The sequence below is a fragment of the Dermacentor variabilis genome, chromosome 6 (genome assembly GCF_050947875.1).
Source record: "Dermacentor variabilis isolate Ectoservices chromosome 6, ASM5094787v1, whole genome shotgun sequence".
Classification (NCBI taxonomy): domain Eukaryota; kingdom Metazoa; phylum Arthropoda; class Arachnida; order Ixodida; family Ixodidae; genus Dermacentor; species Dermacentor variabilis.
The window spans coordinates 74900641-74923970 of NC_134573.1; the positions used below are offsets into that span (position 1 = coordinate 74900641).

Sequence of the window (23330 nt, forward strand, 5' to 3'; positions counted from 1 at the left end):
GTCAATTAGAATAACGGCTATACCTGCTTGATCTCTGATCCAAACCACTCTCTTTCTGTATTTAATGTTATGCCTAGCATTCATCTATCCATTGCTCTTTGCGCTGTCCTTGTTCTCAAACTTCTTTGTCAGTCTCCAAGTGTCTGTCCCATATGTCAGCACCGGTAAAATGCACCGATTGTACATCTTCCTTTTCAATGATAGTGGTAAGCTTCCAGTCAGGATCTGGCAATGTCGACCGTATGCGATCCAACCCATTTTTATTCTTCTATCAATTTCCATCTCATGATCAGAGTTCCCTGTAAATGGCACAAAAAAAGAAAGGTTATGCCATGTATCGTGGTGCACTAAGCTTGTTCTGACATGCCCTTCTTTTGCATGCGTTTTTTTGAATGATGATGATGCAACATTAACTGGGCCCGAAATACACCGGTGGTGCATGCAGGCACCAGATGGGGTGGTTCCCTAGTTACGGGACCCATATGTTCCCAGCAGCTCGTGGCCCCTGTCCGTCAGTGCGAGCTGAATTGGTACTGTGGGGCTGGATAACAAGGTCTCCCATCGCTCAAGGGGTTTGTGATTGGGGGTGTTGGTGGCAAGGGCACGAGGGGGGGGGGGGGGTCTTGAGTGATGTGCACTCTGCCAAGACGTGCGGCAGGGTACCCTTTTCTCTTCTGCAAAAAAAGACCGAGCATATCGTATTCCGCAGGGTACAAAACTCGACAAATGGTGGCAAATTTGTTTTTAGCGTCAAAGCAACATCAATATTATATTCGAAGGCCACCTTTTCTACGCGATGCGAAAGCCCGTGAATATAAGGTGTTACCGCATACTTATTTTCCTTCTCTGGTAAGCACTCCTTTGGTGCGTACTGCGCCCCCCCCCCTACCTTGATGGCCTTGAGGCACCTAAAGCTGGCAGATTTAATAACATCCTCAGGGTAGCCAGCTTCACGAAGTTCTTTTTTACCTTACTTTCCGTGCTTTGTTTTGCTAAATGTTGGCAAGACTTGGTCACCCCCGAGCAGATGCAGAAGAAAGCGTTGCCATTTGACAAGTCTTGAATGGCACCAACGAAAGCTTAGAAGAGCTTTTAAAGATCGAGGCGTGTATTTCCAGCACACGTGCGATCCCCCAAGAACAACTTGCAGGTCTTGAACTGGATCTTGCGTTCTTCTGGGCTGTCAAAGCAAAAGTTCAAAACTGTCTGAATACAATAAGAAGTTCCTCCCTAACCTTTTAGTTTCAATTGATACCATTAGTAAATATTAATTACGTAGTCACTGATGCAGCTCATGACTTTGTGAGCCAAGCCACAAAGCTACATCCGGCCTCAAAAGTTTATGGAACATGGAATCTGAGAAAACATTCAGTTCTCGAGCAGCATGGGGCAGTAGCCAGTAAAACTGCATACGACAATGTTGGTAGCTTATTGTAGTAGAGGCGTGTAATGTAAATACCTGGATGCATTGCGAGGCTGCGGAGATATTCATCTGTTTCTTAGATTTCATGGCCCATAATATTTTGTGGCCAGGTGTACTTGTCTAAGGCTTGGTCCACCTTAGCCAAGAAAGTGTTACTTGTAAAAGGTGCTACATCAGACCCTATACATACATCTGAACTTTGAGCCTAGACATTACCTTTCCAGAGCTGAACGCAGAGTGGATATAAAAGGAGAACTCCGAAAAACGTTCCATCGAAACCCCCAAAAAGGAAGTGAAAGCCGCATCATCGTTGTGTTCGCAAATGTATTCTTGCACGCTCTGCGTCAAGGTGCCTTGGGGTACAGAATAATGCAGTTCCTTTACGTCAATGCTAAAGGCATTGGCACCTACAGGGCTAGCTCGATACAAAACATCTACTGCAGAAGTAGAGCAAGGGATAGAAAAAGAGTCCTTAACACGCAAGGATTTCAAATGTTTCCGAAGGAACCTTGACACCGAGTACAGCACTTCCATGAACAGTCATTTCGTTTGCCTCACTTGGCTCGGTAAATTCTCTAGCGGAAAGTTTGTGAGCAGTTCTACAATATAGGCTCTCACGTTCGTTGCCCTTGGAAACGCCTTTCCGAAGGTCCTGTTCATTGCGTGCCGCCCCTTTCTTGACGACACAAAGCCCTTTTTCCGACGCGACAGCCATGAAGCCGGACGTTCCTAAGAAGTTAACGAGTGAACCACTGTTCCCAGTGTGCGACATCGGTTGACCAACATTTGATACGGCATATGACGCCCTCGGCGACACATCCCCTTCATCACTACTCCGGAACACGAACCGCAATCCTCCTTTGAGCGCGTCCACAGCTCTGCCGGTGGCGACATTGGCTGCAATGCAACGAGCCCGACGGCATCGCGACGACGACTGGCTTCTTGCTTCCGTGTTACAGGTGAGAAAAATAATTCAACTTCAGTGATTAGGGAGAGAAGAAAGGGTTCGACCTCCTCGGGCAGAAATGCAGATTACGAGGTGCGCCGAAGAGGTGGCGCCGTTTCTCAGTGGTTTTTCGCTCGGCACCGATTAACAAAAAGGACATCGCATTAAAAAAAATAATTCTCTTGAAAAAAAAACACAAATATCAATATCTATTGTTAATTGTATTGTGAATGGTAATTGATTATTAGTAGTGAGGTGCTCTGCTCCGGCGTCTGCAGCGGTGCCTGCCGTCTATTTTGGCCATGTCCTGCGGTAGAAATTATTCGCGAAGGTGTTCCTAAAAGCGTGAAATTGAAGTGATCTATTTTAAATCTATGAAAGATGGATTATGAACATCGCATCTTATAGGTTACTATTGCAGTATCTTTTTGCAGTATGCTGAATTATTGGCCCGCTTGCTTATATTCACCTCTATTATAACGTTAGGACGCGTGGCAAATCAAGTGAAAAATATTACTGATGGATATAAGGAAATTACCTAATTCGAAACATCTACGCCAAATTTCATTCATGTGGTTAGACACCCTCAGGTTCCTCGGTAGATTGGATTATCTAAACAGGTGACCCAGTGAAATTAGCAATTGCCCAGGCACATTTATTTTATTAGGAAATAGTTGAAACGGGAAAAGTTCCCGAAGATCGTTGTCATCTGTCCGGCAAGCCATCATTCATACCTATTTCTTTTTTGGAGTTTCTCTTCGAATGCGTGGGGGAGGGTAAAGACGGGTCAGGCTCCATCAGTTATGTGGCGCCGAGCCGGCGATCCCTTATAGAGGCCGCCAAACCTCTCGCGGGCCTCCTCTCCCACCTTTCTTGGGACGAATTACTTCATTAACGTATTCATAACTTCGGCAGTTGTAATTTGTTCGAAATGTTATCAGAGGATTTCTATTACTGCTGCTTTTGCTGTCCTAATCCATTCCCGATTTTTTTATGGATCTTAAGAGTGCCAGAGGTAAACCAGCAGTATTATACGCTCTCAGTACTGAAAATACGATTTTTCAGCACTATTGCTTTGTGATGATGAAAACAGGGTCACTTCCACGAATACTTTCGTTGTTGAAAAGTATTTAGCGGTTACAATTAATCTATGAAATGCCTCACGACTCCAGCAATTATCATTTTCAAAGTGATACAGATTCATGACGCTTATCAGGGCTTATTTGGGAGAGATATGATTGAGTAACCCTGTCGACAAAGTTAGACTGGGAATCGTTTTTTCTTTCATTATTGCGCATCACTTTCAAGAACACGACTGCCGCAGCCTCGGGCGTTGTGGATGCACGTGAATGTTTATTTGGGTTGGTTACAAATATGACAAAAGTTGCCTGCACTTGTAAAACTTATTATGGGCCAGGCTCGATAACGCGAAAGTATTATGTGGCCAGGTCCTTACAAATCGACTAGGTTCAGGGAAATTGAAGAAATAAAACGTTTGCTAGTATTAACTAGACGCTTTAACCGAATATGTGCAGGGTCCGTTATTAAAGTGATACGCATGATTTTTTTATGACGCGAATTTTCATAGCAGCGCGGTAAAACCGGTCGGGAAATGTGGCCAGGGTTCTGCCTTGCCAACAATGCCGGTCGCCAGTTTACTCCGAGCAGTGCGAGCAGTGCAAGGTCTGCACGAAGCTTGTGCCGCATGTGCTGACGGAAGATAAAAAAGAATTTCGAGTGTTGCGCTCTCAAGAATTGTTGGATTTTATTCAAAATGAGCCGGAATTTCTTAACTCTTTCGTAACCAGAGACGAATCCTGGATGCTATAGCACAACCCAGAATCGAAAAGGCAGAGCAGCGAGTGGCGCACAAAATCATCGCCCCGGCCCAACAAAGTGCGAGTGAACAAGTCTCGCATAAAAACGATGTTCATCGTCTTCTTTGACGCCCGAAGAATCGTCCATTTTCAGCTTGTACCCCACGGAGAGACTGTCATCTCAGACTTTTACCTTGACGTGTTCGAGACGATTGAAACGGCGGGTCAAGCGTGTGCGGGCTGACATCAAAGACACGCTCAAGCTCCACCATGACAATGCCCCCAGCCCCACGTCCTTCATCGTTACCAACTTCCTGGCCGGGAGCAACCCACCGGTGGTTCCCCATCCCCCTTACAGTCCGACTTGGCTCCGTGCGACTTACATTTTGTTTCCCCGACTAAAGAGAGCGCTGAGAGGAAAGCATTGGGATATCGTGGAAAACATACAAAAGCATGTTACAGCGTTCCTGAGAGACATTCCTGTAGATGACTTTCGCGGTGCCTTCCATGCGTGGCAGACTCGGCTCCGCTATTGTACTGACGCAGGGGGAGACTATTTTGAAGAATTTTAACCACGCTAGATAGAGAGGTAGATATCATATGGACGGAAAGACAGGCAGGCAGAGAGACAGAAAGAAGGGTAGACCACTTCAAAACAGCTGAATTACGCCTAGATTGCTAATCGCATTAAAATATACCAATCACGTGTCATCATGCTCTTGATGTCAGTAAGCGTTCAACTCGCATTGACGGTGTAGACAAAAGGAGAATGAATAGTGGTCCTGTCACTTCTTTTATCCTGCTTACTAGGCAAGTACATGACCTTATTACATAGTTTTTATCTGAAATGCCTTCCTGTAGTTTTTCTAGATAGTTCGTTCATGCGTCAGATATGCAATCTTTTCCGATCAGCAGAGCTGTTTCTTGTTGCCACTTCATTCAATGTTCTAGCATTCATCCAATTTGCTCAATGCTCACGAGAATGCTCAATGCTCATTGCCTACGAGAAGACGCACCGGTTTCTAGGAGTGATAATAGATCGCGACCTTTCCTGGAGTCCTCAAATATCCTACCTAAAAAGGAAATTAGTCATGATAACCCACGTGCTCAGATTTCTTGCGGGCAAATCATGGGGTGCGTCTGTGAGTGCGATGCTCCAACTTTATAACGCACTGTTCCTCGGTCTCCTGCGCTATAGCTTACCTGTACTGGGTGGGACCGGCAAGACCAACCTCCGTGCCCTCCAATCTGTACAAGCGCAAGCTCTGCGAATTTGTCTTGGTTTTCCTAGATGTGCGTCCACGGCAGCAACAATAGCCATCGCGCATGACCACCCCATCAACACGTATCTTCAAGTCGACACTTTAAGGATGCATATCAGGCACTTCGCCCGCCTTCCATCGCATCATCTCGCCTCCCTTCCTGCCGCTCGACCTCGTTCAGCGTTTAGCAAGATTATTGCCGCCAACCATGGAATTTTACCGTCAAACTTCACGCCTGCAGCACGACCACCTCAACCGCTGTGGTGCCTCCATCCACTCCAGGCTCTTCTTGCTATTCCCGGTATCAAAAGGAAAACGGAGATGTCCACTTTCGCCCTCAAACAAACCGTGCTTTCAGTGCTACATGAACAGCACAGAGGACGCATCCATGTTTACACAGACGGTTCTGTATCCTCTAATAGTTCAGCTGGAGCAGTGGTGATTCCCGCAGAGTGCGTCACCCTCAAGTTCAAGACATCTCACATTACGTCATCGACGGCTGCAGAACTCGCAGCTATCCGTGCTGCTCTGGAGTTTATAGTTCACAAATCATCACATTCATGGTCCATCTTATGTGACTCAAAGGTAGCTCTTCAGTGTCTGATGTCTCCTTTCAACCATGGACCAAATCAGCACCTAGTCGCAGACATCCGACTGCTCCACCATCACGCAATCAACAAGGGACACAACATCATCTATCAGTGGATACCGGGACACTGTGGAATTTCAGGAAATGACAGTGCGGATGACGCTGCCCGGTCGGCTCATGATGGTGCCCAGATTATACCCATACCGCTGTCAAGAACAGATGCAGCCACAAGTCTTCGCTCCCTCGCCCGCGAGCTTACGCAGAATCTGTGGAACACCAGTGATTTCACGAACGCACGTCTCCACAAATTGGATCCACGTCTGCAACTCCGCCTACCACCAGGGTTGCCACGAGCGGAAGCAACACTTCTGTGCCGCCTGTGGCTCGGCGTGGCATTCACGAACTCATATTGATCCCGCATTGGCATGGCCGACAACCCTACTTGTGACACCTGCGGCTGCGAGGAGACGATTCAACACCTCCTATGTGACTGTCCCCGTTACGCAGTGCGAAGAAAAGTGCTCGTGACCGCTCTCGCAAAACTGGACAATCGCCCCTTTACAGAGGAAAAAGCTCTAGGACATTGCTCCAGACGGGCTTCGGCACTCAAGGCCTTAAGGGCTTTGTTGAAGTTTTTAAGGAACTGCGAATTGTGCGACCGCCTTTGAACGTTGTAGCGCGTAGTTTCGCGTTACTGTGTGAATTTTCTCCTTTTTTTTCATTTTCTTCCCTCTTCTTCTTTCTCCTTTTATTCCCTTTACCCCTTTCCCCAGCACAGGGTAGCCAGCCGGTACTTACACTGGCTAACCTCCCTGTCTTTCCTCTCCTTTGTCTCCTCCTCCTCCTCACGGCTTTCGTAATAAGGAATTCTTACATTTGTCCTTGTACTGCTACCGAAAGACAAAGCGCTCCCATTCCACACGTAAGTAATACAGCGAACATCGAGAGGGCTATAATCGATAGAGATATACGTGTACGCGCTGATTGGCACAGTGTATTAAACAGCCCACCTTTGCCAGTATCATCGCGGGTGCAAAAGATTTGTGAACAATTTGCCTCAATAAACCTATAACCTATGTCCTTTAGTAACAGAATGAGTCCTAAGGGAACTAGAGCGCACAGGGGTACTGCAGAAAATCGGGTCGGGTGATGCAATCGGAAAATATGCCGGCGCAAGATGGAATCATCTAGCGCTAGACAGATGTGGTTGGAGATCGCTTGGAGAGGCCTTCGTCCTGCACTGGGCATAAAAATGGGCTGCTGCTGCTGCCGCCGCTACTGCTGCTGCTTACGATGATAACCTACGCCACTTGATAGACGCTAGCGATTGCTCGCGGGCATACCAACCGCATATAAATGAAGCATTATTGAAAGGTATACATAGATTCAGCCAGATGAACTGATCAGATATCTTTATAGATATAAAAAAATTGGAGCGGTAAGAAGGGTAAAACATTACACGTAATCAGTATAGGGTTTGTTTTCACTTATTATCGCTGTATTGAATGAGATACCTTTGTTTTCTATATGCTCCGGAGCGCAAAATTGATATGCTTGTCTGTCTCACCAAGCCAATTTATGCAAACGTCACTCAAGTGTCATTTTTACTGATAAAGGCACTGCAGAGTCTATAATTTCTCTTATTATTCTCTGTTCTGCGTACTCATTTACATACTCTTTCGGTTGGTATTCTAAGATATAAATATTCTAGCCAGTAAACGCAAGTGTACTTGGGTACACGAGTTCCTGCCGCAATACGCTCGTCGACTGGCTTGTAGCATCCGTGCTTCAGGTGAGAAAACTATTCAACTCCATTGACTAAGTAGAGAACAAACGGTTCGAGCTCCTCGGGAAGAAATGCGGATTACGATGTGCGACAGAGACGTCGCACCCTTTCTCAGTGGTTTCTCGCTTGGCACCGCGTAACAGAAACGACAGCGCATCAAAAAATAATCTTAGAAAAACATAATTTGCAGTTAGTATTGATAATTGTGTTCTAATTTATAACTGATAATTAGTATTGATGAGCACTGTCTGCTCCATCGTCTGCAGCGGATTGCCGCCGTCTGCATTGGAAGTGTCTTGAGACAAAAATAATTCGCAAAAGTATTCTTGAGCGGTGATATTGAACAGTGGTCAAGTTGAAGGCTATGAAAGATGGATTATGGAGAACACATTTTATAAGTCGCTTTTGCAGGATCTCCTAGAAATGAGCCTGCATGCTTGTATTCAACTCCATTACGATGCTATGCTGCGTGACAAATAAGTATAAAAAATAAATTTGATTGATACAAGAACACTATATTGGAAACAACTTTGTGGATTTTCATTATTGTGGTTATAGACCCTCACGTTACAGTGTAGTTTGCATTACCTCAACGGGTGACGCATTCAGATTGGCAACTGCCCAAGAACATTTATTTTATTAAGAAACAGCTGAAATTTATTTAATTCCTTAAGATCGCTGCATCGCTTAATCAAATCGCACTTCATCCCTAGTTTTTGGAGAAACTTGGTTTATCGTGGATTGGAAGGGGGGGGGGGGGGAAGGCTCTATAAGTTACTCGGTTACTCCCACCTTTCTTGGGTTAAAAACTTCAGCTATTTATAAAAAAACCATCGACACTTGTACTTGGTTGCCACTGATATCAGCGGATCTTTATTACTGGTATGCCGTCAATGCTAATAGATTTACGACTTTTTATGGACCTGAAGAGTGTCGTTACATCAGAGTCATACCAACACTATTATACTCTCGCATTATGGCAAATACATTCTTTGAGAACTATTATTTTGCGGTATTGAAAGAAGGAGTGCTTGCAAGATAATTTGAATGGGGTAGGAAAGTGGTTTGTACAAATCTATGAAAGGCCTCGTTGCTCCAGCAATATTGATTTAAAAAGTGATACAGCTTTATGACGCTTATCAGAGTTTATGTCCCACAGTTGTGATTGAGTAACCCCGTCTAAAAACTTATACTAAGATGCGTTTTTACAACTGCGCATCACTTTCATGGAGATGACTGCGGTAGCCTCGGGCTTTGCGAATGGATATTAATGTTTATTTTCGTTGATTACAAATATCAGAAAAGTTGTCTACACTTGTGCTATTTGTTATAAGCTGGGCTCCTTAACACAAAAGTATTATGTTGCCCTGTCCCTAATAATCGGCTTGGTGAAGAGTAATTGAGAAAACGACAAAGTTTGCTAGTATGAATTGTACGCTTTACCCGAATATATATATATTTGCACAAAAGAAGTGCTAAAATGAATAGTCAGTAAAACATGGCTGTTTGTTACGAAATAAATATGGCTGGTAATTTGGGACTGATTGGGAACGTTATTGCGCTTAGCAATATTATCTCTTCTCCCAATCTTTCATCCCCCCCCCCATCCCGCTCCCATGTGTAGGGCAGCAAACCGGTTAAGCTGAACTGGTTAACCTCCCTGCCTTTCCTTCTCCACTTTTTCCTTCCTTCCTTTCTTTCCTTGATGATAGGTGTGTCATATTTCATGATAAGCTTTGATATGATATCCTGAAAATTCTGATGTTCATATTGGTGGAAGTAGAGAGATTGAAGCAGTATCGTGATATGTACAGCTGCATAGGTTTTATTAGCCCTTCATGAGGTGCGTGAAGTGGCCGGGTTACGCTCCGGTAGTTCGCTTTTTCTTCGTCGAAGAGCGGTACATAACCGGCGAGACATACCAGTGACACAGTGGCACACGCATGGCTTCACATACTAAACGGCCTAAGTTGGTTCGAGAGAAGAAAAAGATACCGAGAACTGAGGGAAGTTTCGATCAAATACTAGCAGCATAAAAAATTTGCCTGTGACGGTGTCATCTCACAACTTGGTTGGGTCATGCGCACATTTGAGATGCATCAGAACGGCGCGTTTGCTTTGCGTTATTGCGACAGCAGTCAGGAAAAATGCGATCAATTTATTTTCAACAGTGAGAAAGCCTTGCGCCACCGAAGTTACCCCTCGCAGTTCTACTAGCGGAGATGAAGGCGATAACAGGGCGCCGTTTGATCGCAGCAGCAGATTGTGATGGCTAGCTTGTGATGGCTAATCTAGGTAGAAAAATAATATTAAATCTTTTCTTCCGGAGTTACCAATGAACTACTACATTCGTCACCATCGCTTGAATAAAGTTTCAGTTCCTTTGTGTTGAATTAAGGAATAAAAGAAGGTGCGCTGAATTTTGAAATTATGTGGTGCAGTGTTGAATAAACACACCTGAAAGCTTGAATTGTAACTTGACATTTGAGCCTGCTTGCTCGACTATATGATACATACGGAATGCCGGCTGGAGCATGCCACAAGACAGGCCGAAACAAGCAATAAATTGAAATCCATGAACACAGAGAAGACACCAAAACAGGGATGAGTAAGCAGAGCTATAGATAAGGGTTTCTCTCAGGGGTATTCTAAATGGCCACAAATGTGACGCACTGTACAGTTTCATTCCGGTTTGATGTCACGGAACGTAGCTTTAGTTAAATCGTACCGACGTAAAACAAAATTTCATTAGTTAACAGCCGCTGCCATCACAGTGGCACTTGCAGTAGCAACTTTCATAAATTTTAAAGAAATGACCCCCAAATCCAGCAAACTTCTGTAACTAACAGGCGCGAGTCGCCATTGCGCAAACATGACATCGCGCGGGCAGCAGCACAGACGAGGGAGCAGCTCTGCAACAAACCGGAAGCCCGTGCGTCCTCTCCCAGGTGGCGCAGCTCTGGTTTCGAGTAACAATCAGTTGCCGCGATATCTGCAATTTGATCCTGAAGAAGCTGTCTCTCGCAACACAAGTCGGAACGCCTGATCGGAAGAGTCGGTGCCCCTTTTACTACGTGCTGCCTCTTCCAGCTTGTAGATAGATCCGTTGTTCCCCTGAATAATTGCCGGTGCTCGCGTTCATTGAAGAAGCGTCACGCTTTCAAACATTTTAATAGCTCACAGGATCGCCAACCGGACGCCTGTCAGCGCCGTGTCACGAATCGAACCTTCAAGAAAAGTTTGGGTAGGCGCCTGCGCAACTATTCAGCAACTTCCTGGGAGGCTATTTCAGGAAAATCTGCATGCCACGTATCAGTGAACGTATCGTTTATAGGGACCCTCACTAGGTCTGGCCATTTTTAGGTGCCAAGCGCAGAGGCTACATTGAGCGATGACGATCGTGTCTGCAAAGTATTACATCGCTACCCGCAGCGGAAAGACCAGAATTTTTTTCCTTCTGCTCGCGGCCGCCGTGCTCCAAGCCGGACTGTGACGTAGTCGTTCCCCTGCGCCTACGTAGTCGTGTCCGCAGTGTGACGTCGCTCGTGGTGACCCGTGACTTCGAGAATTATTCAAGACATCTGTTATCTGTGCAATTCGTTGCTTGAATTGACGAATTGAAGTTTAGAGAAATAATAAAACACACCAACGGAATGTCTGCGTCCTTTTTTGTTTTACTTCGCCCCAAAGGAAGAGAGATGTACTTGAGTAATACTTGTTGGGGGGCTAGTTGGTGCATGTTTCCAGAAGAGGGTTATAGCGCCGAAAAAACACAACACACAGCAAGCGAGACGGGACAGGCGCATCCCGTCTCGCTTGCTGTGTGTGATGTACTGCTGAGAGAGATGTACTTCCGCTTCGTCTGCTTGTTCCCATGGTCGTGCAGTCACGTGCGTAGGTACCGAAATTATGCCATTTTCTACCGTGCTGCAGCGCATGATGAGGCTCTGCGATCCGCTTGTTCTGCCTCAGTATTCGTGTAGCACTGAATTATACCGGTAGTCATGTTTCCTTGTGCACAGCGGGCAAAATCGTGCGCTGCGCGAACGAGACAACAGCTAGAGCGTGACTCCGTCAGTGGAAATGCGTAGCGCCGGAAAAAGAAAGAGAGGAGAAAAAGATGAAGGCGGGACCTGTGACGTATGCGTCACGTGATCCTCGAGGTCTGGTAGTGAAGAACGCAGGGAGGGAATTTCGCGAGTGGAGAGAGCGTCTTGCTTGGCAGTGGAGCCCGCTTGCTGAAATCATGGGTTCGCGGCACTGAAATATTTCTATCTCGGCTATTAATGAGCCGATCTCAAAAATTTTTGCGGCAGAACGTTCAATAGAGGACACGTGACAGCTTCAAGCGTATAACCAAATTTTGCTATGTGGCCTGGTGAGGGGCCCTTTAAGCAATTGCTCATGGCAATCATTGTGCGTCAAGGAGATCGCGTGGACATTTCTGATTGCGTTGGAAGCTGATAAGCAGCAGGAGCTATGCGGAGCTGAATGGGATAAGATAACACTCTTTGATTGGACAAGAACATGCTTTGTAGTCATGCACCTGCCGTCACTCTTTTCGGAGCTGCCATGAGTCATGCGGCCCTAACCGCCTTTTGCATCGACGCTCGCGTTGTGTTATAACTTTACAACTGCATTTCTATGCCTATAGATCAAGGGCAAGATTGAACTACGGGTAATGCATTGCAATTTCGCTTCTGCACCCTGGATTTTCACGCAATCTCGCGGAAATGCACACACATCAATGCTCCCTTCCGCCGTCTCTGACAACGCAGAGATGTAGATCGACGTAGTTTAACATATCTCAAAAGCGTATCGCAAGGATTTCACTACATCGCATCCGTACAGTTGCGCAGGACTTGTTATGCAGGATGAATATTTCGAGTGATCGCTTCCGAGTGCATTTAAAAAATATTTAATGCAAGGTGCAATATATTCCATAAGGGGTCTTAGCAGGATATAGAGCGAGGGAGCAAACTGTTCGTTACAGGAAGAGTTCGGTGCCTTTATCGCATTTGCTTCCTTTGCATCTACGCCTGAGGTGAGAAAACCGTATTTTCTGTGTGATACAGTAGAATAGTAAGTGTCGCGGTCTTTTCAGTTTCACAATTTTCTCATAAGTTTGCCTCTAGCACTCTGGATTTGTATGAAACTCTTGATTTTAGCAAGGACGTACTTTCTTTCTTCAGCATTGCTATCCAGTAGGACACCCGTGCGCTATGAACGCGTTGTATTTTATTTCAAAAACTTAGCTGTACACATGTTATAAAGCATTATATTACCACGAGCAGCAGTATGCTCGGTTTGAGGGCACGCAAATTCTTGGTTGCCGGTGTCGCAGAAGGCAAGTTGGTCATACACAAAGCCCCCTGTAACAGTCTTGGCGTTAATGTGCAACTCAATTCCTCGCTCCCGGAAGGCCCTTCCTGCCGGTACTTTAGTGTTAAATATCTAATGATGCAACCAACTCTTGTTTAAAAAAGGACAGCACACGTTCATGCATGTCCACTAGTAAAGACGAATCTGAATCAAGCGTAAAGCGCTTTCGTAGGACAGCTTCACAGAAAGATAAAACATGGCTCAGCCATTTTACATGATTTCTTCAACGCAGGCCTGCATCGTCCCAATCGTAGCTTGTCCCTCCCTTGCCCACTCACTCACAGCCTCTCTTATCCAGACAGTGAGAGCGACGAAGCAGTCGTAAATAATAACCATTAGGAGAGTACCCATGACCGGTCTCAAGACAATGTAACGTAGTGTCAACACATTGTACACAAAATGTTACTCATAGCTTCTGTAAGTACATATGTCGGAGGATTCGTTCTTGAGGGCACGATCAGGAACTCTTGTTAAGGATGAAATGTTTTTAGCTCCCATTGTCGGTTTGAGCCAAAAGCCAGAACCATTATCCGGGCAACTGGCGCCAACAAACCGAGATAATCCGGGCAACGAGTTAAAGCTTAAGAAAATGCGGTGTCTCCAACCCTCTGTACAATACCGCATTACATACGCTAGTTACTGCCCAAATGTGTTTAAAAAAATATTTTTACAAGATTTTTCTAATGCTTGTTCCCATGATCAGTCAAGCTGTAACTTCCAGTTCGCTGAAGTTTTAATTTGCCATTCCCAACAGACGAAGTTCAAAAGACTAGATACAAGTAATCACGCATTTTACTTTCTTCTTTTAGCGATATGACAGGGTTGCCTGTGCTCTTTTGAATGGCAGCGGTCCGTGAGTTCCGTGGCGCGATTTTCCGTCGGCTCGAGAGATGGCGCCACGCTGCATGGCGCCTCCATCAGGCGCATTCCTTCTTCTAGCTGGGCAGTGCGCTCTGCCTCCCTTGTATTTTTCGCTGCCTGACGCGTCGCCTTGAGCAGGCTTATTTCTTCTAGCTTGCCATCGTCCATGTGGACCAGTGCATAACATGGACTAGTGCAGTGGGGAGCGGTGTGGCGGGGTGTACCGTTGCGAACATGCATGGCACCCATTTTAAGATTGTGGCTAGTATCATCTCCAACCAATCTGCTTTCCCGGTTTCCATTTCATGCTTACATATGCTCTCTATTAAGGGATAGCCACGAATATGTTGCTCTTAAAATTGGGCTTTCTCAAACGTTTTCATGATATAAAAATTTATTTACAGAGTTTCTCAAAGAAGTTGCAGATATTGCATTTCTCAAAAATAACGCTCCGTTTTCTCTCCAGGTGTTAGCAGCGATGGCGAACGTTTCCGGCCTCTTCATGTTGGTCGCTTCTGGGATTGGTAAGAAGTACGCGTTAAACAGTCCTGTTTGAACAGGGTTCCATTAATGCCTGCAGAGGCATACCTATTTGATGTGCGACGAATTGATTGAATATTATATGCTTAGGATGCAGAGCAGTACCTAAATAATTTACAACTTTTAGAACTTTCGAATGTTACCAATATTGTCTTTTTCATGCATTCTGTCTGATTGAAAAAAAATGCATAATGAGGGACTAGAAAACTTGAGAAGGGTCTGATTTCGTCACATGCAGGAGGAAGAAAAGATGCAAAACACCTCAATGATAACTTATTTTCCTAATGAAGTCGAGCTAGAAATTCAAGCAAAAGCTACGAAGGACGGCTTGATGCTGACGAGAAATAGTTTTTTATGGAAACTATCCAAGTACGTTGCTTTATACTAAACGGTCGGCGAGTAATGTATTTCGACGGTTGATAAAGGCTGGCACTTTTCGAGAATTCGTTATCATGCTCGTAAATTGTAGGCGTAAGACGACTGCCGATCGTACGTAATAGACAGTTACACTTCGTGTAAGTTGTTATAAAATAACAAGTAGCAAAGATTTGAGTGCGTTTCGAAAACAAAAGATTTCTGAGGAGGTTTTTGCACCACATACACATATGGGTCCCTAGAACAAGCCGCAAGGTAGGTATTACGGAGACAACGCTAAAGTTGTGGCATAATGATCTACCAAGCCGGCAACTGTAGTCAATAGTAGTCAGCTAGTGCCTGATCTATGTCCATGAGTATTATCTCTATAGACGATTAATAAGACATATTGTTGAGCTAAAATTCTACCTCAGGCAAAGACTGAATGTTACCTCAGACTGTGTGATCTATGTTCACAACCTCGTTTTTACGGGTAGGCTTCTCCGTTAAAGAAAACCTGTTGTTTTACGTGTCAGAAACCACGACATCATCAAGAGTTACACCTTAGTGAAAGACTTCAGATCATAGTGAGCAACTGAACTGATTAATGTTCACCTAAATCTAAGTGCGCAAGTGCTTTTGCATATTGCCCACATCCAAATGCCGCTGCTGCCGATGCCAGGATCTAAACCGCTGCTTCGAGCTTATAATCGGAACGCCACCACTGAGTGGCATTGTCTTGTGACAAAGCAACATTTTTTTTCCAAATTGAGTATCTTGAAGAATGTGTAAACGAGGTATTTCCATACGTAAAAGGTGCATTTAAAGTAGGTGTGCTTTACGCCATCCCCTACTCTCTGGAGGCTATGTTTAGGTAGCTGCCGCATGTTTCCATGCATTCGTGCCTGTAAATACCGTCAGCCCCTTTTGTACACCTATGGTTTAACAGCTTTACAGTGCCCGTGCGGTAGCATGAAAAGAAAAGGAAGGTTACGTCGCATCCTCTTATCTGAGAGTTTCAAGGCGCAGTTACAAAAGGCAGGTAATGTTTTAAAACATTTTGACAAACGTTCGCGTTTTGCAGGAAGATTTTTGTCGGTAGTAGGCAGTGTAAGAGTTCTCGGACGATCCCACCGCCGCCACCAGTTGTAAGGGTTGTAGGTCGTAGGGAGGAACTTGGGAGGGACAGAACTAGGCGAGCAGGATTTATTTACAGATATTTACATTCAAACAGGGGATACATTCGACAGTCTAGCGTGACTCCCAAATGGAGCACGCAAGATGAAGCATACAGCATACGAGCACGACGCTCCAAACACGCAACACAGAGCACGATGACGATCACACTGACGAGCACACCTAGCAGCTGACAAACAGCTCGGCCAGCCCTGCTGCCGTCGCCGATTCCCCGAACGAGGCGCATGGTGGATTAACGCGGCCGTAGTCTCCAGTTCTCCGAAGGATGTTCATGGTCGGTTAGCGCTGTCGTCCTCGCTGGTTCTCTGAAGGACGCCACCACCACGGATCGATCGAAGCACCTGAAGCGGGCTGAGATAGTTTTGCAGAGCACTACCCCCGCAGGCCGATTCTAACAGCAGGCGAATCTAGCGGACATGCCTGTCAACAGTGTAGCACTAAAGTTGCGCATTGTTCACCGAGATGTACGGGTCAGTTGTCCTCACTTACAACCTTAACAGTATTGCCAGGCTCCATGAATGGATGCTTACAAATGGAGACAGTAAATGAATTGTGCTTGCAATAGTTGAATGGAATTGTTCGCGGAGTCTCCATCATACATATCTTTCACAGCAATTTCCACTCTTCGTAGCACCTAAATTATGGTGAACTTCACTTATCTGGAGGACTAATTAAGCACAGGTGAATTTAGTTGCACCACTGCCACTGTTATTGTGCCTAAATTTCACAATGAAGCCCATAAACGTGTACTCCCAGCAGTGGTAAACTTTTAGATATACCACGATGGTACGTTTTATGTGACCCATTAAATTCATATTGCCAAACTGAATAGTGACGACAACACACAATTTTTGAGGAGTTACACCTGTATCTAGTAATGGTCGGGGCGCCGGTATCAAAGCATGGATATTCATTGTTAAAAAAAGATATTAGGAGGTAAATAAAAATATATTTTAACTACTGGCACCGTTGACTGTAATGTAACACAGATAGCTGAACTTCGACCTCAACTGCACTTAACATTGCAGAACAACCACGACAATGTAGAAGGTAGATCCTTGTACATCACGACATTTTCTATGCCACTTCGCAGCTACCCAGCTCCTGGCTCACCCGGTGGGCGCCATTGGATTGCCGTTGATGATGCTGTGTCTCCTACGGGGCCGTGCGGAGGTTCCGACAACTGAAGACGCTTGAGACGAGCAGATGAAGGAACCGACACACATACTGGGAACAGACGCGATGCTGTAAGTGGAGGCTTAGTAGAACGAGAACCATGTAAAGGGCACATCATGATGTAAGACTTCGGCCTTCGCTATGGGTGATTAAGAAACAGTTTAGGAATAAATTCGTTTTGTACCTATGCCGACAGACTGATTTCTCTCGGCGTGTTACTTCATCAAATATGCGCGATATATTTTGTGGAGGCACACCTGGATTTCTTTCTCACAGAAACAAAAGCTCTGGAAAATTTGAGCGTGGGCTTTTCCTCAGTTTCGCCTCATAGATGATATGAACAAAGCGCTGTCGTTAGTGGTGATCGGTAATTGCTGCAGGTTATTCCGAATGGAATACCATACAGGGTGTCCCGACTATCATGTACCAAGGTTTAAAAATATGAAAATGCCGCGTAGCTGGACAGAACCAAGGTAGTGTCGTTTGCCGTCACTTGGAAATACTCAGAGTTCTTGCATTCCGCCCAATTACAAAACTGGTCTTAATTAATCTACTTCTCAAATACTACAACAGGACAAAAATTGTCAATAAGAAAATTACAGACCAACATGAAACAATACGGATGCATCTTTCTGTTGCTCAATACGTGCTACATAAACTGTTTTTCCGAGCGTGAAAGAAGCCCGCGAATACAGGCAATGTGGGCGCGCAACTAGACGCCCGATACACTCTACGCTATATGCTGCATATGATATTGGTGTGTTCAAAATCTTGGCCAATCTCCTCTCAATGGAAGCCCCAATGTAGCACAGTGTCATGTATCCTCAAATACATTAAAGCAATAGCCCCGGATCCACAACACACTCCTCTGCTCGAGAGCGGCTGCCCCTGATGGGGAGACACTGCAGTGGAGTTGCAGCCACGATGCAACATTGGACGGACGGACGGACGGACGGATGGATGGATGGATGGATGGACGGATGGATGGATGGACGGATGTCCTACCCATGTTAGAAAATGAAACGAAAAGAAAAAAAGAAACCTTGATCACCCAATTTTCTGGACCCCTATTTGGGTTCAGAAAGTTTGTCGTTTCCCTACTTCCACCGATCTTCTAATCGCATCTTACTAATCTATAGTGCGGACATGTTTACTTTCCCCCTGCTCTCGATTAACTCGGCGGCGTTAAGGAGGCCAGCGGAGCCTAAATGGACCGCTGGACAGATATCTTCACATTCTAATAAAACGTGCTCCATCGTTTCTCTAGCGTTACCGCGGGAAGCACATGCTTCCTCTTCACGCTTCTTATACGTGCGTGTTCTAAGTCATCTTAAACCAAAACAAACGTAACTGTTTTGCATTAGAAAGCGGTAATAAGAATTATTAGCAAGGAGATAGTGTAAAGCGTGCTTGACGATTGCGAAACATGATAGATTGTGGTTAAAGGATTTTTCGAGGTTAACCGCTTGCCAATGAAATAATGAGATTTTTCTTTTTTAGAAGAAGTTTTATACACGCAACACGAAGTGTGAGCAAAATGTGATTTATGTATTCAGCTACAATGTCCCTTAGATATCCAGCTTTTCTGGATGGATGGATGGATGGATGGATGGATGTTATCAGCGTCCCCTTTGGAACGGGGCGGTGGGTTGCGCCACCAAACTCTCGTTATTTTATTGCTTAAAGTCCTACCTATGTGAAAAAAAGAAAAGGAAAAGAAAACCCCACAATGAATTGTCATAACCAAAGTTTCTGAACCCCTATTGTGTGTATCAGAACGGGCTATCGCGCATGTGCGCCGATAACCTTTGCCACTTCTTTCCCTGACTCTCCTTTTCCTCGCTGCCTACGCGGGTACATAAGCATATGAATAAACGACCAGTTGGTCATTCCTTGCTCAGCAATGTGTTGCCTCGGTCCGCTACTTCAAACACGATACATGGTGTTTGTCTCGGCAGCAGAATGGACGCCGTCCAGCTCCCGGAGCCGCTGCAGCTTTCCGGATACTTGAGAAAAAACCGACTGCTGTTTAAACAGAAGTTGGAACTCTTCATCACAGCGACGTCGTCAGACAAGCCAAGGAAGGAAGTTGTGAAAGCGGCAATACTTTTCAGCACCGCAGGTGACGATGCCCTGGACGTGTACAACAGCTTCGTGTTTGCCGAAGGTGAGAACAAAGAACATTATCAAACTTTGGTCAGGAAGTTTGAACAGTACTGTGTCCACGAAGCGAATGAAGCTTATGAAGGGCACGTCTTCCGCCTTCGAGTACAGGACGAGGCAGAACACTTTGAAAGCTTCTTGCGGGATCTCAAGAAGCAAGCGAAACTCTGCAACTTTGGAGAGCTTGAACAATCCATGATAAGGGACCAAGTGATCTTTGGTATCAACGACAAAAAGCTCAGACAGAGGTTGCTTGGCGACAAGGACATTAGTTTGCAGAAAGCTGACCAAATGTGCAAAGTAGCCGAAGCTTCTGCTCAGCAAAATGCATCGTGGCGAAGGAAAGGTTCGAAGTAGAGTACACGAGAGGAACTGAACGAGACAGCAAGAAACAATATCGATGCCGTCAACGCGCAAGAGTTCATGCGCCAGGGGAATGTCCGGCTCGCGGAAAGCTTTGTGACGCATGCAAGAAAAAGAATAATTTCGCGGCATGTTGCATTAGCTAGGCGCCAGGTAAACCAAGTCGACGAAGCACAAGAGGCCGATGATATGTTCGATGTCCTGAATATCAGCGTGTGCGGTATAACTGATGGTGCGGGAGCAGATTGGACAGTTCGCGGCAAGATAACCGGCCAAGAACTGCGATTTAAAGTAGACACTGGCTCGCAAGCCGACCTACGACCTCTGTCTGTGTTCAGGCGTTCCAATCGAGCAATGGAGCCGCGAAAAAGCACCGCTTTTTTAACAGCATATAACAGAAGCATTATCAAGCATGTGGGAGTCTCAACAAAAGTCCTGAACATAAATGGCGAAGAACGTCGCGTTACATTTTCTATTGTGAAGAAAGGTCGCCATGCCATCATTGGTCTCAAGGCATGTCGGGAATGCGGACTGATTCAGACGGTGAACGCAGTAGACTCAAGCAAACAAGGCGCTCCCCAGCTGGCTTTTCCCCACCTATTTCGCGCAACAGGCTGCGTAAAGCGACTGTTCAAGATGGTACTGCGACCGGATGCCGTTCCAGTGGTGCAGCCCGCCCGAAAAGTACCGTTTGCGATCAAGGAACCGCTTCGCGAAGAACAGAACCGCATGGAAGGGGCCCCTATCACCGTGAAAGTAGACGAGCCTACCGACTGGGTAAGTCCTTTAGTTGTAATAAGAAGAAAGCATGGCCGGCTTCGTATATGTGTGGATCCAAGGGCCAGAAACAAAAGTGTTATGCGTGAACATTATCCGATGCCGTCGCGGGAGGACATCGAAAGCGAAATCTCGGGCTCCAAGTACTTTTCTGGGCTTGACGCAAAAGCTGCCTTCCCTTGGATACCTTTGGACGAAGCTACGTCGCGTGTGTGCACTTTCGCAACGCCCTTTTGGGGGCTACAGGTTCTTACGTCTGCTGTTTGGAATCCCTTCAGGGAGCGAGGTCTGACAGGAGTACACCTATAGATTGACGACATTCTGGTCTGGGGGGACTCGGCAGAGCAGCATGATGAAAGGCGTCAAGCCGTACAAAAGCGAGCGGAGCAAACTGGGCTGACGTTTAATGCGTAAAAAGTGTATATTTTGTGGGACACAGATAACATTTCTTAGTGACCTGATCAGCGAAAGCGGTGTCTGCCCCAGCCCATACTTAATCGAATGCACACACGCTATACCACCTCCGAAGGATAAGCAGGCGGCTCACAGAATATTGGGCGTCGCGAATTACTTCCGTATAATATGTACTCTCACTCAGTGAAAAGACGTCATTACTTCGTGGCCTTATGAAGGAAAGCGTGGTGTTCGAATGGACATCAGCGCACGCGCATGAGTGGGCTCAGATCTGCGAAGAACTGATACACCCACCGCTACTAGCCATCTTCGATTCAAAGAAACGAAGGTAACGAACGGCATGCGCCTCGAAAACCGGCACTGGTGCCACCTTATTGCAAAAGCACGGAAACGACTGGCGTGCGGTCACGTAGGCATCGCGGGTTCCGAGCGAGAGTGAAATGCGCTATGCTCCAATTGAAAAGGAGGCGCTCGATATAATTTTTCCGTGCGAAAAGTTTCATCACTTTGTGTATGGCCCAAGGCTTCCGGTCGAAACTGATCACAGCCCTCTGATTTGTATCGCTCAAAAAAGTGTTGTGGACATGCCACGAAGGCTGCAGAGATTTTTCATCCGTCTCTTCAAAAATGATTATACCAGCCGTGATTACTCAGTGGCTATGGTGTTGGGCTGCTGAGCACGAGGTCATCGAATCCCGGCCATGGCGGCCGCTTTTCGATGGAGGCGAAATGCGAAAACACCCGTGTACTTAGATTTAGGTGCACGTTAAACATCCCCAGGTGGTCGAAATTTACGGAGTCCTCCACTACGGCGTGCCTCATAATCAGAAAGTGGTTTTGGCACGTAAAACCCCATAATTTTAAAAAAATTATTATATCTTGCAGTTCATCCCTGGGAAAGACTTGCTGCTCGCAGATATGCTGTCCCGTGCTGCCAAGCTGCCTGGGTGCGCTGAAGAAATAGGAAGACGTGGATATCCACGCAATTCAAGTGGTCACACGCCTTGTGAGCACACGAACAAAGAAACGACTGGAAGAAGAAACCCACACGGATCTGTATTTAAGCAGCGTTGTAGAACAACTAAACACAGGTACGACCCTTCAAGGGGAACTAAAACCGTTAACATCGGAGTTGGCGGCAGTCGACTGCGTACTGCTAAAAGGAAGCAAGATTGTAGTACCGAAAACCAAGAGGGCAGCAATTCTCCGGCGGAGACACGAGGGTCACTTGAGACAGAACAAATGCAAGGCCAGGGCACGTAGTCTAGCTTTTTGGCAGGACTCGGCAGTGATATTGAGAACCTGGTACGAACGTGCCATGTGTGTCAGAAATACGCCTACAGCCAACCGAGCAAGCCCCTGCTACTACGGCCTACACAGGAACGACCATGGTATCGTGTCGGAATTGACCTGTTCCAGTTCGCAAGGCACTCGTACGTGGTAGTGTATGGCGATCAATCGAACTTCCCAGAGGTTGAAAGGTTGGTGGGCACAACAGCAACGAAAACTATTTCGAAGATATCTGCCATATTCTCGCGCTATGAAACATGAAAATATGCTGAGCACGAGGTCGCGGGATCGAATCCCGGCAACGGCGGCCGCATTTCGATGGGGGCGAAATGCGAAAACACCCGTGTGCTTAGATTTAGGCGCACGTTAAAGAACCCCAGGTGGTCAAAATTTCCGGAGTCCTCCACTACGGCGTGCCTCATAATCAGAAAGTGGTTTTGGCACGTAAAACCCCAAATATTATTAAACATGAAAATACAGAAAGAGTACACTTTAGCAAGCAGACAATGTTCACGAATAAGTACATAATTATGCCATTTGCCACCATACATTATTGACACGTTTCTTGATGCGAGGCGTAAAGCAAGAACTTTTCGCCGGACTAATCCGAAACCTACCGAAGACCGTAGCTGAGTTCCTGACAGAGGCTACGACGATTGAGAAAGCGTTAGAAATGCGAACTAGGCAATATAACCGCCAAGTGCTCACGCCTCAGCGCGCCATCCAAGCGCTGTGCACCGTTGATCTCCAAGAGACCATAAGGGCCATTGTGCGCGATGAGGTTCAGCAATCGCTGGGAGCTCCTGAGGTGCAACCTCAATTACCGCAGCCCCAGCCAGAAGCGATGACCTACGCCGCCGTCGCACGCCGTCAAGGTCCCCCGCCGCGACCGCGCCAGGGCTCTGTCACGCCGCCGTTCCGTCGTCCGCCGCCGCCGCCGCCGCCAGCACGACCACCCGTCGCCCAGCGCACCTACGCGAGGAAGACGGA

General features: G+C 46.2%; 1 long non-coding RNA gene across 1 annotated transcript; it reads left to right on the forward strand.

Annotated features, from left to right (window-relative positions):
- Positions 1 to 7776: 7776 nt before the first annotated feature.
- Positions 7777 to 17510, forward strand: LOC142584224 (uncharacterized). Its single transcript, XR_012828730.1, has 3 exons — positions 7777 to 7829; positions 14533 to 14590; positions 17251 to 17510. It is a non-coding gene; the product is annotated as an uncharacterized LOC142584224 (long non-coding RNA).
- Positions 17511 to 23330: the final 5820 nt, after the last annotated feature.